The sequence below is a fragment of the Ochotona curzoniae genome, unplaced genomic scaffold (assembly GCF_017591425.1).
Source record: "Ochotona curzoniae isolate NIBS_2020 unplaced genomic scaffold, NIBS_Ocur_1.0 patch435, whole genome shotgun sequence".
Classification (NCBI taxonomy): Eukaryota; Metazoa; Chordata; class Mammalia; order Lagomorpha; family Ochotonidae; genus Ochotona; species Ochotona curzoniae.
This window is the reverse complement of record NW_024467012.1, coordinates 97885-113277: the sequence shown is the minus strand read 5'-3', so window position 1 is coordinate 113277 and position 15393 is coordinate 97885. Positions and strand designations below refer to the sequence as shown.

General features: G+C 41.5%; 1 protein-coding gene across 1 annotated transcript in view; it reads left to right on the top strand.

The window, feature by feature from the left end:
- Nucleotides 1-15393, top strand: part of LOC121167958 (DCN1-like protein 3) — a 32002-nt gene that overhangs the window by 285 nt on the left and 16324 nt on the right. The window lies entirely within an intron of this gene.

Sequence of the window (15393 nt, the reverse complement as noted above, 5' to 3'; positions counted from 1 at the left end):
GTTGGAAAGGGAGGAGTGGAAATCAGCGCCTTGTCTGGACTGGCCCCTGTGGAAGAAGAGGCTGTGAGGGGAGCCTGTGGCGTGTCAGCCGCAGGGCTCTGAAAACTTACCTACTGCCCCTTCTCCCTTACCGCCGGCACCTCCCAGCCCGGGCAGTGGGGGTCCGGGGCCGGAGCTGCCCTGGACGGGGTACAGACTCTGGTCCCAAGTCCCCGGCTAAGCGCTGTGAGGTAGGACCCCAGGGCGGGAGGTGGTGGGTCAGTCTCCGGCTCCCTCCGCCCTCGTTTGCCTCCCCGCCCCCATCCTTCTCTTTAATCGTTAACAGCCTTGGAATTAAGGGGCTCCGACCTGAAGGCCTTTTTCTGTGCACCTTTGCTAGAAACGGTCCCCATCTGTGAGGGAATGGGGCTGGAGGCTGTGCCTGTATCCTGGATAGGAAGTGGGACAGGGTGACAAATGTATTGTTTTTTCCACTCCCCCTCACCCCTCATCCTCCCCTCGTTTCCACTTTAATTCTCTGTGGCTGAGTGACACTCGTGTGTGTGTGTGTGAGTGTGTGTGTGTGTTTCCCTTTCCTTATGCCACTTTAATATTGGTTGCCTCTTTTGAATTTGGTGTTGAGCCTCTTTCCCAGATCTTGTGTGCGAGCTTTGTTAGTAGTACTTCAGTCACAAGCTGTGTCACATTGGGAGTACCTCTCCACGTAGTTCCTGGTGGTCGGGAGCGTTTGCTTTTATGAATGCTGGAATTCCAGAACCTTTTTTTTTTTTTTCTTTTTTTGCCTAAATGGTATCCTGGCAGGGGAATCGAGGTCTCTTGCTCTAAATACTACTCTGTGTGTGTGAGGAATTTACGTGTTGTCACCTCTTTCCAGAATGATTTGATGCTATGCTGATTCTGGATTCCTGTGTTTTCTCTCCACCCACACTGCATGGATGCACTTCACAGAACAGAAAGCCCCATATTACTTTTTTTGTTTCTACAATTGGACAATAGCTCTTTTATCTTTCTCTCCGTGTGTGTCTGGCACTCAGCGCCTTCAGTGACACATTCTGCTTGTGCTCATGTTCCTCTAATTGGTTGAGCTTTTCTTTGTGTATATAGGTGGTCTTAAAATGAGAGATAATTTTGTTTTAAAGAATACAAGCCAAAAACACTTCCAAAGGAAATATTTGGAAAACCGAAAGAACGATTGGAAAGGAGGTCTCTTTGTTGATACTCTGTTGGTTTAATAAAGCAGCAAGTACAACTCCGTTACCCTGTTCCATGTACAAATTTCAGGATGAAGTATAGTGATTCTCATTTTCATGTTGATGTGTTGTTTGGACATCATCTTACGTGAAACTGTTTTCTAAATAACTTTGGGATAGTGCCTAAATTTTAGGGGCCCTTTGGTTTGAAAGTGTCCATAAATATTGTCCAAGCTTGATATGCATATTAGAAAAAAGTATCGTATGGTGGTGTTCTGATGCTAGAAGAAAGTCCTGTCATGTGTAGCTTAGCTTTTAGGCTTGATAAAGCAGATTTAATGCCTTAATTACACAAGTAGCTGTGTTTAGATATTTCATAGAAATACAATAAGAGAATGCTGTTCTCATCTTAATTGATTTGAAATGTTTTGCCATCAAATTAAAAAAAAAAAATCCAGAACTCATTCATTCAGCAAATATTTGTTGGCTGGTGGCTAAGTATTAGCCAGGTTTTTGAGCACAATGGTGGACACATGCAAAAGGTTTGCCTTCTCGAAGAGGTTAAATCAGTATAGTAGAGGGATGGGACAGAGACATAAAAGCAAATCTGATTTTTATTAAGTGCTGAGAATAAGAGTGATATAGAAAGTGTCTGGGATGCAGCCAAGGAAGACTTTTCTGAGGAGGTGACACTTAAAATGAGCTTCAAATAAAAACCACCATGCAGAGATAAGGGAAGGAATCTTGCAAGAACAGCTGATGTTGAAACTGGCTAGAGTGAGTTTGGCAAGTTCCAGGGACTGGGAAGATATTGCTATTTGGGATGTAATAGCCAGAACTCAGTGAACAAAGTGGATAGAGGGAAGTGCTACGAGGCAGAAAGCAAAGGGGGGCTCAGCATTACTGTGGCGAAGAAATCAAAGTGATGCCCCAATTTGATTAATTTTATTGCCTGATTGTTGCATGTGATCTTGGATTACTGTGATGTTTAAAAGTCTCTATTGAGAATGGAAAAGAGGGAAGTCAGTCCAATCTTTTTTAGCAGACAAATCTCATGCCATGTCTTGGGACATTCATAGAAATACTCAACTGAGGAGATAGTCTTTTCTGTATTTTGTTTTATATACTACTGTATAAATTGCATAGTAAGCACTTTGTACTCCTATATAAAATTGCATAGTAAGTACTTTGAATATACTCCTATGCTAGGAGTCCTTTGCCTCCTGCTATGCCTGAATTTAAGGTTGAAGGGTCAGTATTAATAATACGTTTCTGTTGGTCTGCAAAGATGACCATCAGGACTGAAGTCTCAGGTTTTTTTTGTTGTTGTTGTTAGAGGCAGAGTTGATGTTGCAATAGTTCCACTCTTGTCTAGTTCTCTCAATGACTAATAACACTCAGCTGAGGTGTTGGTTGGTGCTAAAAGTTCATTCAGTGGCTTACATTAGATAATGACTATTGTGGGACTCAGTTCCACTATGTTGGCATCTTTGGGTTGGCATATAACCAAGGGATTAACCTACTTTTGCTTCCAGTAGTCAGTCTGGCTACTTTTCTGCCTCACCTTAACCAGACTGTCCACTTGAGAGTCTCAAGACTTCTTGATTTGGTCCTCTTCAGCCATATCACAGTGGGCCAAAAAAGAAAGAATATGCTTTTTTCTTCCTTTGAACCCCACAACAGTAACTAGCATGTTCTTTGAGTGAATTGGTTCTTTGAGCCAAGCAGTTGAGAGACTTAAATGTTGATGGGGTTGTCTTAGGAAACTGAGTTTAGAAATTCCAAATAAAATATTTCATGTGTGGAAAGACAACTTAAGAGGTGGAGGATTTGTTACTTGTTTTAGTTTCTGGTGCTCTTTACCAGGGCCTGTATATGATTATCGGAACCAACTTAAATAGAAATTTCTGAGCAGTTGTAGGGAAATGAAGGGGATGGAATAGAATCTGGTACTGAATTACTGCATCTTAGCCAAAATGCAAGGCAAAGTCTTTAGTTAACAAGCAAATGGCAAGAGGGAACAGCTAGGAGAAAACAGCAGACTCTACCCACCACACCAAATAGACAGTGATGTTGTTTGTGGCCCAGTTGAAAGATTTTGGACTTGACTGTATATGTTAATGCTGGGTATTAAATTCTCTATCCAGTGGGTTTTTAATCTGTCAACTATTCGTCTTCATTTCAATGGTGTATTATAACTCAAGTATGAAAATATCCTGTAGGCTGAAATTTTGTATCCTGTTTGGAGACTGGTGGCTTGTTTTCTAATTTTTGGAAGGGGGCGGATGGGTAGGAGGGGACTTGAACACAGGGTGAAACCATTGACCTCCCACATTGTCCACTAATTGTGTTTGGATGAAGAATCTGCAAAACTAAGTGAATCTGGATTCTTTGAGCTGACCTTTTAGTATAGAGTACCAGTAGACTTGTTTTTTATTTTGTTTTGTCTTTCAGATTTATTTATTTTGGAAGCAGAGCATCAGACAGAGTATGTTTGCATGCACATGTGGCTCCATCCATTGGGTCACTCTTCAGATGACCTCAACAGGTGCAACTGGATTAGACAGAAGCCAGGAGCAAGAGTTGCATTAGGGTTTCCATGTGAGTGTCAGGCTCCCTGGCACTTGGAATCTATCTGCTTTTCTGGGCTCATTAGCAGGGAGCTAGATAGGAAGCAGAGCAGCTGGGACTGTTTAACGGGTGTTCTGATGGTGGCTTGTATCCTCTTGTACCACAACAACAGTTCCACCAGTGAACTTGTTTTTACACACTGGGGGGCTTTTGGGCCCACACAGTAGCCTAGTCTTGCACACACCAGGATCCCATATGGGTGCTGGTTCGTGTCCTGGTGCTCCACTTCCCATCCAGTTCCCTGCTTGTGGCCTGGAAAAACAGTAGAGGATGGCCCAAAGTCTTGAGACCCTGCACCCTCGCAGGAGACCCAGAAGAAGCTCCTGGCTCCTGGCTTTGGATCAGCTCAGCTCTGGCTGTTGGGGCCAGTTGGGGAGTGAATCAGTGGATGAAAGATCTCTCTTTGTCTCTCCTTCCCTCTCCGTAAATCTGAATATCCAATAAAAAAAATCTTAAAAAATATATATATATGCTGGTGGGTTTTTGAGCACAAACTCTTCTGGAAAATATCCTACCTAGAGAGTTGCTTGACGCCACTTTTGATTTCTGGTTTTGCTTTGAGTAATCTAATTTTGTGCTGCAATAAGGATAGTTACTTGTGTATTGGCTGCCAGTTGTGTTAAGGTGAAGAAGAGTGATTTAGATTGAAACAGTGGTAATTATGAGGTAACTTCTATTTAACTTATGATCGATTCTTTGTGTCTGTTTGCAGATGTTGATACCAGTGCACCCAGGATGTGTGGATGGGTTCCTCATTGTTTAGGCAGTGTTCTGAAACCTAGTTCAAATCTATTTGCTCTGCTTCTTTTGTCATTTTTTTAAGTGATGGCAGCTTGTTTCTATACTGGAGAGGGAGGGAGATGACCACCACAGTATTTGATCATTTAATTAGTGAATAATTACGAACTGGAATTTAACATGTTAACTTACTGAAATAATGAGCAAAAGGGTTGGAAGTGACTTAAACTCTAATTTATTGAGATTGTGATGTGCTAAAAGAAGAAGTTAGTAGGGGGAAAAACACCAAATCAGATGTGTGTAAATGCAACTTTAAATACTGTGCATCAGAATATGAGCTTTAGTAAATCAGTCTTGAGGAGGTGATTAGCACTTTTTTTTTTTTTAGAAAGTAAATCATCTGTGCACAGCACCCAGACACCAACCTGATTGCTTGGACAGGCAAATGTCATTTTGATGCTTCCTCCTGCTTTCTTGAGGGCTTAACCTTGCTCGTGAGTGTTTTTTGAGAGCCGTGCTATATTGTTGAATGGAAGCTTAGGTTGCCAAGCTTTGAAAAGCATCATCTATTTTCCTTTTCTGCTCTCCTGGAGGGCTCAACCTTGGAACCTGGTAACTGGAAATAATTTTGACACTGAGGCCAGCAGATCCAGATCAGTTGTAATAACTAACAGGATCTCAAATGGCGCCCCTGCCAAGTGTAGGACTTTTCATTTTCTGACAGCATTTAGTGTCTTATAGCCACTACCCTTCTTTTTGCCTGTCGGTCCAAGACACGCTATTTCAGAAAGAGCTGCCCCTTGTATTTAGTAGTAGTTTTCCACCACATCAAGCAGTGGTTGCGTTACCGCTTGTACTCACATTTATTCTTGAAGAGTTTGGAATCTATGTAGTGATTGCTTAAAGTAGGTTGGTGTGTGACTTGTAATTTTGATTCTGAACAAATGTCAAGTCAAAGATCATTTACGTTATTGAATGTAGTTAATTCCTCTTCCAATTTAGGAGGAAGCAAAATGTTAAGAGGATCTATTGTTTGTTTTTTTTTTTTAAGTATATACATGTTTATTTGAAGAGCAGAGTGAAAGAGAGGGAGAGACAGAGATTTTCTGTGCTCTGGTTTTACTCCTCAAATGCTCACAACAGCCAAGAATGGACTAGGCCAAAACCAGGTGTCCATGCTGGTATGCCAGGGATCCAGGCACTTGGACCATCATCTGCTGACTCTCAGGATGCATATTAGCAGGAAACTGGATCAGAAGCAGAGGCAAGGGGCCAGCATTGTGGCATAGTGAGTTTAAGCTACTGCCTCATTGCTCTCTGCTAATACATCTGGGAAAGCAACAGATGACCCAAGTACTTGGGTCCCTGTCATCCACATGGGACAAAGCTCCTGGCTTCAGGCTGGTTTAGCTCTGGCTTTTGTGGCCATTTAGAGAATGACAGCAGATGGAAGATTGTCTCTTTGTCTTACTGTGTAACTACCTTTCAAAGCAGCAGCAGAAGATGCCATCCTCTGTGTGATAGCATCACCGTGGCGCATTGGGGGGTCCTGTCAGGAGCTGTGCTGGAGTATGCTTGGGACAGGTTGAAAGGGTTTTGCTGTCCTGCTTCATCCTACTGCTTCATACACACAAATCATTATAATACATCTTATATCCTGGGCTTCCTTATAAGTTTTCAGTTAAACAAAGTGAGACTAAAAGCAGATTGAAAGACAGTGATTTTGGTAAAGATGAATAGATTTAAATGAAGTTAGCAAGGTGCAGGACTAGAATCAGGCCTTGTTTGTTCTGTTACACTGCCTCTCTAAAACAAATTGGCATGGGCATCCATTGGATTTTGAGTTTAATGGAATCCTTGATGTTTGCTCTTCTATATTTCCTAAGCTCTTTACTCAGATATTTTGTTAAGAACCAGGAATCTCTCAGAGGTAACTCCTTACAATACAACATATATAAAGAGAAGTAATTAGTGAATAATGGGGTAAGAGGTTTCTGATTTTGCACAGGTTGTGGATACTTCATAGGAGAGCTGGTGTGGATTTTTTTTTTTTCTTCTCAAACTTTTTTATTGGAAAGTCAGATTTACAGAGAGAAGATCTTCCATCTGCTGGTTAATTCCCCAAGTGGCTGCAACAGCTGGAGCAGAGCTGATCCGAAGCCAGGAGCCAGGAGTTTCTTCCAGGTCTCCCACATTGATGCAGGGTCCCAAGGCCTTCGATTGTCCTCGACTGCTTTTCTGGGCCACAAGCAGGGAGCTGAAAGGGAAATAGAGCATCCATATGGGATCCCGGTACATGCAAGGCAAAGACTTTAGCCACTAGGCTACCATCCTAGGCTCGAGAGCTGGTCTTTTGTCAGGTTATTTCTGAAAGTGATCACATTATATTCAAATAAAGAGTTGAATTGTGCCACTGTACATTCGTAAGATAAACTGATGGGTTATACTTTGGCAAGGGTGGGGAACCTTTTTTCTGGCAAGGATCACTTGGTTATTTATAACAGCATTTCACAGGCTGCACAAAATTATCAACTTAAAAATTAGCCTGCTATAGATGTACTGAATTTCTTGGCAGGCTCAGACCCAATGATCTCGCAGGTCCTATAGGACTCGTGAGCCAGATGGTCCTCACCCCTGCTTCATAGAGCATGTGTGTGGATTCCTGAAAGGTACAGTACTTTTCCCAGAGGCCTGCTCTGGAATCTGAACGGGAACACCCAAGTGTACCACTGACAGTACAGTTTTGAAACAATTGTGAAAATAATCACTATGGACACACATTCCTTGGCTCTTTTTTTCATCGCTGAGGAAATTTGCTTTCAGTAACAACACTTGCTTTAAATCTACTTCATGTGGGTGCTCTTTAAACAGGAGAGTGAAATCAGGAGACACTACAGTAAACACTTGGACTCTAGCTCTGTGAGTGTCAGCAGGCTGGGTCAGACATGCTGAAAGTCTCAGGCCCTCTGAGGTGTGCTTCTCAGTAAGTGGAATTCAGGTTTTTCCAATAAAAAGTTACTTTAAAAAAATTGAGTCATTGGCTCAAAACTTGATTATATCTTATGTGGATGCCAGGAAAGAAAAAAAAAAAAGCTTAAAGCATTAAGCAAACTGGGTGATTCCAATGTGGGGGAGAATGACATATAAGGGAGCAGGCCTTGGTGAGGGGCCAGCATGAGGTGGAATGGGTGCATGCAAGAAGCATACACATCTGTGATTGAACTGGTAAAGGATGGAGAAATGTTAGCGAAGACACTTAACCAGGCTGAGGAAATAGCAGGCCAACAAAATTGCCCAACTCCAGGGCATCGGAACCTGTGGAATTGGGGCCCTGAGTGGGAATCTGACCTTAAGTCCTCTCTTCTCCAGCTTGAAAGTGTGTTTCTGTGGACACATGAATGTAGAGTCAAGTAATGGGTTTGATGGAGTTGGTCTTCAAAGCTGACTGGACTGCTTATGAAATGCCAATTGTGTGCATGTGTGTGTGACAGAGGAAGAGTGAGAGAGACAAACATTGGATTCTTAAGGCTAATCAAGAGTTGGTGAAAAAAGGAGGGAAAGCTTGGGTCCATTAGAGTTTGGATTAGGTTGTATAATAAAGAAAACACTAGGTTGTAGCTTTATTATTTAACAATGTCCATTATCCAAGGGGGACAGAAGTAAACTCTTGAGGTAAATCATGATTGACTCTCTTGAGAACTGTAATAAATGAAAAAAAATTATTAAAACTATAAAGAAGAATAACTTTTGACTTTATGTTTCTATAGCAATCATGTTCTCTTTATTCTATCAGAAACTTCTGGATCTGCTCATAGAGCCTGATTTCCTAATATTGTTGAAAACAGCATTGATGCACTAAGTGACAGGCATCACGCTCGTGATTAGATTAAGCAGGGAGGTGGCTGCTGTTGATCTGTGAAGTTGATGCTAATGTGAACCTCTTTTGCTGATGCTACTAATTATATCATTCCAGCAGTTCTCTGGCAGCACCTCAGTGTCCAGCAGTTCAGCTTTGAGATTATCTAGAGTTGGCACAGACCCCATGTGATATGAATGATTCCCACCAAATTGACTCACTTCAGATGCCAGCACCAAAGATTGAATATTCCCAAGTTACCCAAACTTTTGCCAGGCAGAATACAAATTTGGGGAGGGGGATTCCCATGACCACCTCTCCTCTCTGGTGTAATAATTCATTGGCATGACGCACAGGACTCAGGAATGCAGGATTACACTGAGGGCTGTAACTCAGGAAGAACCTTGTGGAAGAGATTTATAGGGCAAGGTGTGAGATCCATGCCCTCTCTGGGTGTGCCACCCTTCCAGCGCATTAACCAACCGGAAGTTTTCCTAGTCTCATTGTTTCAGCATTTTAATTGAGGTTTCATTATGAAGACAGGATCACTGGTCCTTGGTGATTGAACTCTGTCTGCAGTCGCCTCTCCCCTCCCTTTAGGTTAGAAGGTAGGGAGGGCTTAAAGACTAATCATATGTTAGGTCTTTCTGGCCCTGCCAGCCCCTCCCTTGAAACTAAGGACCCATCCTGAGGTCACCTTGTCAGGTGTGGTCCAGAGGGGCTCTTCGTAAATAACAAGACATTCATATTGGGCAGGAATTCTAAACGATTTAGGAACTCAGGGCAAAGGTCGTGTTAGTATGCCAGTTTTGTATCCTATAAGTAGTAATGGAGTAAAGCTACTTCATGTTGACTTAGATGATAATTAAACATGTGTGTCTACTATTATGTGATAGTGTTTCCTAGATACCCTAATATTGCAATTGAATAGCTTCAGATTATGAGGAACAGTCTTCGGTAGGAAATGGCGTTCCTAGAATGTGCTTTATTCGGTACTGTAGCCCTCCCTCATGCAAGAAACAGTGAGACAAATATACAGATTTTATGATACCTTTTAATATCTGTTTTAAAGAGGTTCAGCTATAGTGTGCATTGGTTAAGGGCATAGGCTCTGGACTTGTCTGAACTTTGTCACTTAGTTGCCCCTTTGCCTTGGAAGTGACACTTGGGTAAGCTTTAGTTCTTTCAAGTATAAAGTGAGAATAATCACACTAAATAACTGTAAATAGCTAAATAGTAAATAGCTGTTAGAATCAATAACCTAGTGTATCTGAAGGACAAAGTACAGTGCTTGAAATATAAATAAGCATTTAATGACATTAGCTGATATTACTTTACCTGGCTTGGTGGCTTACGAAGCGCCAGGAACATCATTTTTCCCTCTCATATAGTCAGTGTATGACACAGTGTATGAGAGAAATTGCTGGACACAAAGAAGACACAAGTTATCTATCACTTGAAAATAAAACCTGCCCTCTGGGTATCTGGGAAATACAAAAGTGACTCTGTAATGGAAACTTCCAGTCTGTTTCCAAAGCTGGCCTAAAACCCAGAGATGGAAAATCTTCCTCCTGAAACACTATAGAGCCTGTATTAGTCTAGCAATGGGGACAAAGGCTAGGATACTGTTGGATCCAAAATTTGGAAACTGATCCAGGAGACATTTTTATCTTTGGCCGTATGCCCTGAGGTTCAATGACTTGGGCAAAACTGCATGAGAATTTGGAAGGAAAGTTTGATTTCGCCAGTCTGGATAATCTGAGAGTGTCAACTGGCAAGGACCATGCTATGTGTTGCTTCCCAAAATGCGAAGCTCAGATCTGCATGCCAGGAGCTTACTGACTGCTGGAGGTAAAATCCCTTGAGTCCTGGTCTCTTCACTCCCTGAAGTTCAACTCTCTGGTCCTTGATTTCTAGTATAGACTCAGCCACCAGCTGCTATGTGCTTGATCCTCTCACTGTGTTAGAAAGGATTTAGCACTCAATCACTGTTTCTCAAAATGTGGATTTGAGAAGCAGAATGACAAAAGGGAGAGACAGAAATGTTCCATCTGTTGGTACACTCCTTAAATGCCCACAGCAGCCAGGGCTTGGCCATGCTTAAGGCCAGGAGCCAGGAACTCCGTCCTGGCCTCATAGAAGGGGGACAGAGGGGAAGGAGCCCCAAGTACTTCAGGCCATGATGTGTCTTCCAGGAGTCTTAGCAGGAAGGTAGGTTGGATGTGGTCATCTTCAGTGGTCCCTGAAGTTTAGTTTTCATTTTCTGGTCTTCTTTGTGTAGTAACAAAAATCAAATAACATGGCATGTAACATCTGTAACTATATAACTATTACATGCATGGTAGCTGGAATGGATCTTAAAGATTATGAAGGTAATATGACTTTAGTTTATAAGTTCCAACATTCAGTGCCATACCTTACTGAATCAAGTCTTTATTGTGATAGCCACAATAGAGCAGGCCCAAATTTGAACAAATTGACAAATATGTGTATTGCAAATGATAAAAGTTGGCCAAAAAATGCCAGCTAAGTAGGCTGTATAAAGCTTAAAATACAGATACTGATAGCGAATTTTTTTTGACCACTGTTGTTTCAGATTTCACTTTCAACACTTCATCCCTTTGACTTTTGTGTTGGGACTCCCTGTGGTAAGAATTTGGGTATGACTGTTATGTCTAGGGCATGGGGGTTGGGGGATTTGGAGGAGAGGAGGTTCAAGGCTGTAGGGAAAGGGGTGGTACTGCCATATCCCAAGAGCCGATATACACGTTAGCTCTTGCTTTGAAGAGACCGTGTGACCAGCAGGTGGTATTTTCAAATATTTCATTATCTGTTCTGCTGCTTGTCATTCAGCTTCATGGAGATCTTGGAGAAGACAAGTAGTGGTAAAAATGATACAGACTGTTGGGGGCGGTGCTTTCATTTTCAGTAAAACCCCAAAATAAATCTGAAATCTCTATTGAGCAATAGAGGCCAAGAGAGTGGCTTTCAGAGGTAGTCTGTGGTTTTTTGCGTTAATTACCTGAAATCCCTAGACATTTTCTGTGTATCTTAACACTGTCATCTTTCATTATCTACATTTTGTGACTGGTCTGAGTTCTGCAGGTAATCTTGTGACAGAGATATAACAAAGTTCTGCATCAGGTCTTTGCAGTTGCCCTCTCCTTTGGGAAGAGAGCGGTTTTCCCTTCCCTTTGCATGGTTTAGCCTAGGCTCCTCCCCTTTCTGGTTTGCATCATTGCAATCTATATATAGTACTTAAGTTAAATTGATTTACTCAATACAGTTATGAAGATCTTCAGTATTTAGTACTTCTGTCACAACCTGTTTACATGAAAGTGTTTTTGATTACAGAATCAGCTTAATAGAAAAAAAAACATTTTTGTCTGGGCCGTCTTAGATCATGTAGGATAGCAGTAGGAAGATGACTAGGCTCACACATGCTCACTCTGCTTGGACCTGGAAGTAAGTGTGATGCCTTCCTTCAGCTCCTAGTGCGATTCCTGTCAATAGTCCATTGGCCTAAAGTAGACTTAGTCCCCTACCTATTTGAAAGGACATTCAGAAAAGGGGAAGGGGCAGATGTGATCTTTGAGCCCCGTTCTTTGTCATAGAGGAGGAACCCTGTATATGTGGCTTTAGTTCTAAGCTCATTTCCTTACCACTAGGACACACCTCCTAGAGTAGATGCGGAGATTAAATCATGACTGTAAAATGCACAGCGTTGTGTCTGACAGAGTAAAGATTGGAGGAGGGACTGACAGCATAGAAGTTGAAGTTGCTGCCTGCCCTGCAAGCATCCCAAATGAGCACAGGTTGGAATCCCCCAGGTTCCACTTTTGTCCCAGCTTCCTGCTGTTTTACTTAGGAAAGCAGCTCAAGTGCTTGGGCTCCTGCCAGCCATGTGGCAGACCTGGAGGAAGTTCCTGGCTCAGTCCCAACCATTGTAGCCATTTGGAGAGTGAATCAGCCAGATGGACAAGCTCTCTGTAACCTTGCCTTTTAATAAATAGATCTTTAAAAAAATATTACTGGAGGAAACCCTAAAGTTTGGTGTTGAGATTTTCAAACTATGGTTCATGGCTTATTAATTAGTTATAACCCACAATTAAAACAAAAATGAACAGTAAAAAGAAAACAGCACAAATCAGAGTGAATCATTGAAGAGTAAATATTGTTTTATAAAACTTTAGTTACATATGTGTATTTACGGGAATGCATTTGGTCAGAATATAAAATGTGTTTCTCACTGAAGGTTGCAGTTCAAGTATGAAAGCTAGTAATCTAATCCAAATTTTGATTTCTCAGTGGCTAAAACATGAATGTACAAGAGTTACAGTGATTTTTTTTTTGTTTGAAAAAGGCAATTTGCACTTTTGAAAATGAGCTTTGAAAAACATTATCCTTAATTTTGAGAAGTAAAGCATGGGTTTGAATTTAAGCTATTTGTAATTGCGTCTCAGTTTCCTTATCTGTAACGTGGTAATGATGATAATACTTCCTGCAGTAACATTGTTGCATTGTTCTATTAGTTGGCATCTGTAAAAATGTTTTGAAGGTGCCTCACACGTAGTAAACCTTAGTGAAGTATTTGTGGATGTTGTTGTATCCAAGTGGCTATCACTGTGCGTGTAGATAGATTTGTTTGTGCAGGGTACCAGATAACGTACTAGGTGCTAGCTTGCCAGTTGGTGCAGTTGATGTTACCTAATATACTTCCTTGCTTTCTTAAAGCTGGCAAGCTAAAATGCTGTCACGAAAATGGTCCTGTCCTTTCTTTTGTATGTGATTTGTTATATCTGATTGTTTGCTTGGGAGCCATGACTGTTCTTGTTCCCTAGCAGCAAAGGATGTATTAGATCGTATTTGAGGCTTGCTCGAATGTCTATTATAATAAAATGTCAAATTAAACACTAAAAAATTCAGTCAGGAAAAGTTACTAAGGGAAAAATTAATGAAGTATTTTCCTTTCTGGTTCTTGAAAAAGCATATTTATTTTTGGCCCAGAGAAACATAGATCAGAAATTTTTGTAGTCACTGAGTTGACTTCTCTTGCAGTGAGCAGTTGATGTCAGCAAATTAATTTGCAGGGAGACAGAAGACAGCATTGACTGAGCAGTGGCGGATGAGATTCTTCCACTTCGATAAGCCCGCTGGCAATACTGGATTGCAACCTGGGCAAATAGGGGGTAAAACTGGCTGCCTAGCAAACATGAATCTGTTATATAATTCATGGTACCCAGAAGGTTTCCTTTTGGGAAACCTGTATTATATTATCATCATTGGAGCATCCATCTAGGCCTTGAAGATTAATTATTGTTGTTTTCAACTAATTCCCTCCAAGCACTTCTCATAACTGAAAGGATAGCACTTTGCAGTTCAGTGCCTGCTTGTGACTTTTGCTTTGACAAGGTATGTTCATCAAAAATGGGCATTAGAAATCCAGACATGCTTCAGTTAATGAGTTATTAATAGTTTAGAGGGTTTTTTTCCTCTCCTGTTAAAAACTGATTTAATTTCAGAAAGATGAGTCATACTTAGAGTTTCAAACATTTCCTTTTCAACTTGCTTCAGAAGAGATTTATTAATGCTTCTGTCTTATAAATTGCTACTACAATTCATTTGTGTCAATCCTGCCTCTGTTGAAGTAAACCCAGGAAGAGTGTCAGTTTGGTTTTCCGTCACCTGATTCAGAGGACTTATTTCTGTCATTGGTGGATGTCCACCGTTAGAAATCCCTGTATTACTGTTTATGACTTAGTAAGAAGTCATGTGGTGGTGTGATCCCCCTCCCCAGCCAGCAGGGCTTAAACTTGTAATTTTAAGTATATTGTGCTAAAGCAAACTTCTAATTCTGGCTATTTTTCTTTTCAATTTTAGGCCTAAAATTGGAAGCTCTATTTTTATAAAACTGTCTCCTAGAAAAGTCACCAGTATTGCTATTCTCTCTCTGTACCCCAAATAACATATCTGGGTCTGGGGGTGGGGAGAGCTGGCTGTTTCTCGTGGTTAAGCAGAGTGTGTGGGCCTGCCTGCCTGCCAGCCAGTGGAGGTGGGATCTGCCCTTTGCTTTCCTGGCAAGGGTATCTGGTTTTGGAATCCCCGTTGAGGACTTCAGTGTTCACCTGTTTGTTGCTTCTGTATACAACATAGTCGACCCTTGTCTCCAGAGGTGTCAAAAGGTTGTGGAGGACGGTTATTGTTCCCATCTCTTGCCCTCTTCAGCAAGGTACATGGCTGTAGCCCTGAGAAATAGTTGTTTCTTCATAAATGAGTTTTAGTAAGTATCACAGTGGTATAACGTACATCCCAAGTGTCAAACTGGCTGTGAATTCTTTCATGTGTTAAGTAGTTGAAGCCCTATTTAAAGCAAGCAGCATAAAGTATTCAGAAAAGCTGTTGGCTTTTTGCTGTTCCATCCCCAGACATATTATGGGATGCCTTTAAGATGGGGAAGACAGTTCAGGTCACCCCTGGAGGTGCTGAGCTTCCCAAGAGTGTTGTGTGGCTGTGGTTTCAGTCAATCCTTGAACCCAGCTTCCTTGCTAAAAGGAGAAGCAGGAGTGGTTTCCATTCATGTGACCCCCCCCCCCCCCGGCAAGAAAATGAGGTACAGGTCAAAGAGAAAGACAGCAGATTGAACATCTCACTATTTCAGCTTCAAATTTCTGGCTTTGACTGTTTGAGGTGAAAATTACCTTGTGAAGTGAAGAGAGGTGGGCCAGTTACTGTTGTGTCAGTACCTGTGTTTTGTGTCACATTAACTGAGAAATTGATGAGGTAGGGAATAGTTGGAGCGATGAAACAATCCCTTCCTTCCTGTTCTTTCTGTAGGCAGTGGGGTGCTAGGGACAGACATGTTTTGGAGAAGATGAACCTTAAGAATGATTCTGGAGAGGTTAAACGGAGTTCTGTGTCCTTGGGATTCAACTCTATTATTATTTGTAGTATCATCATCTAATTAGACTGGTATAAATA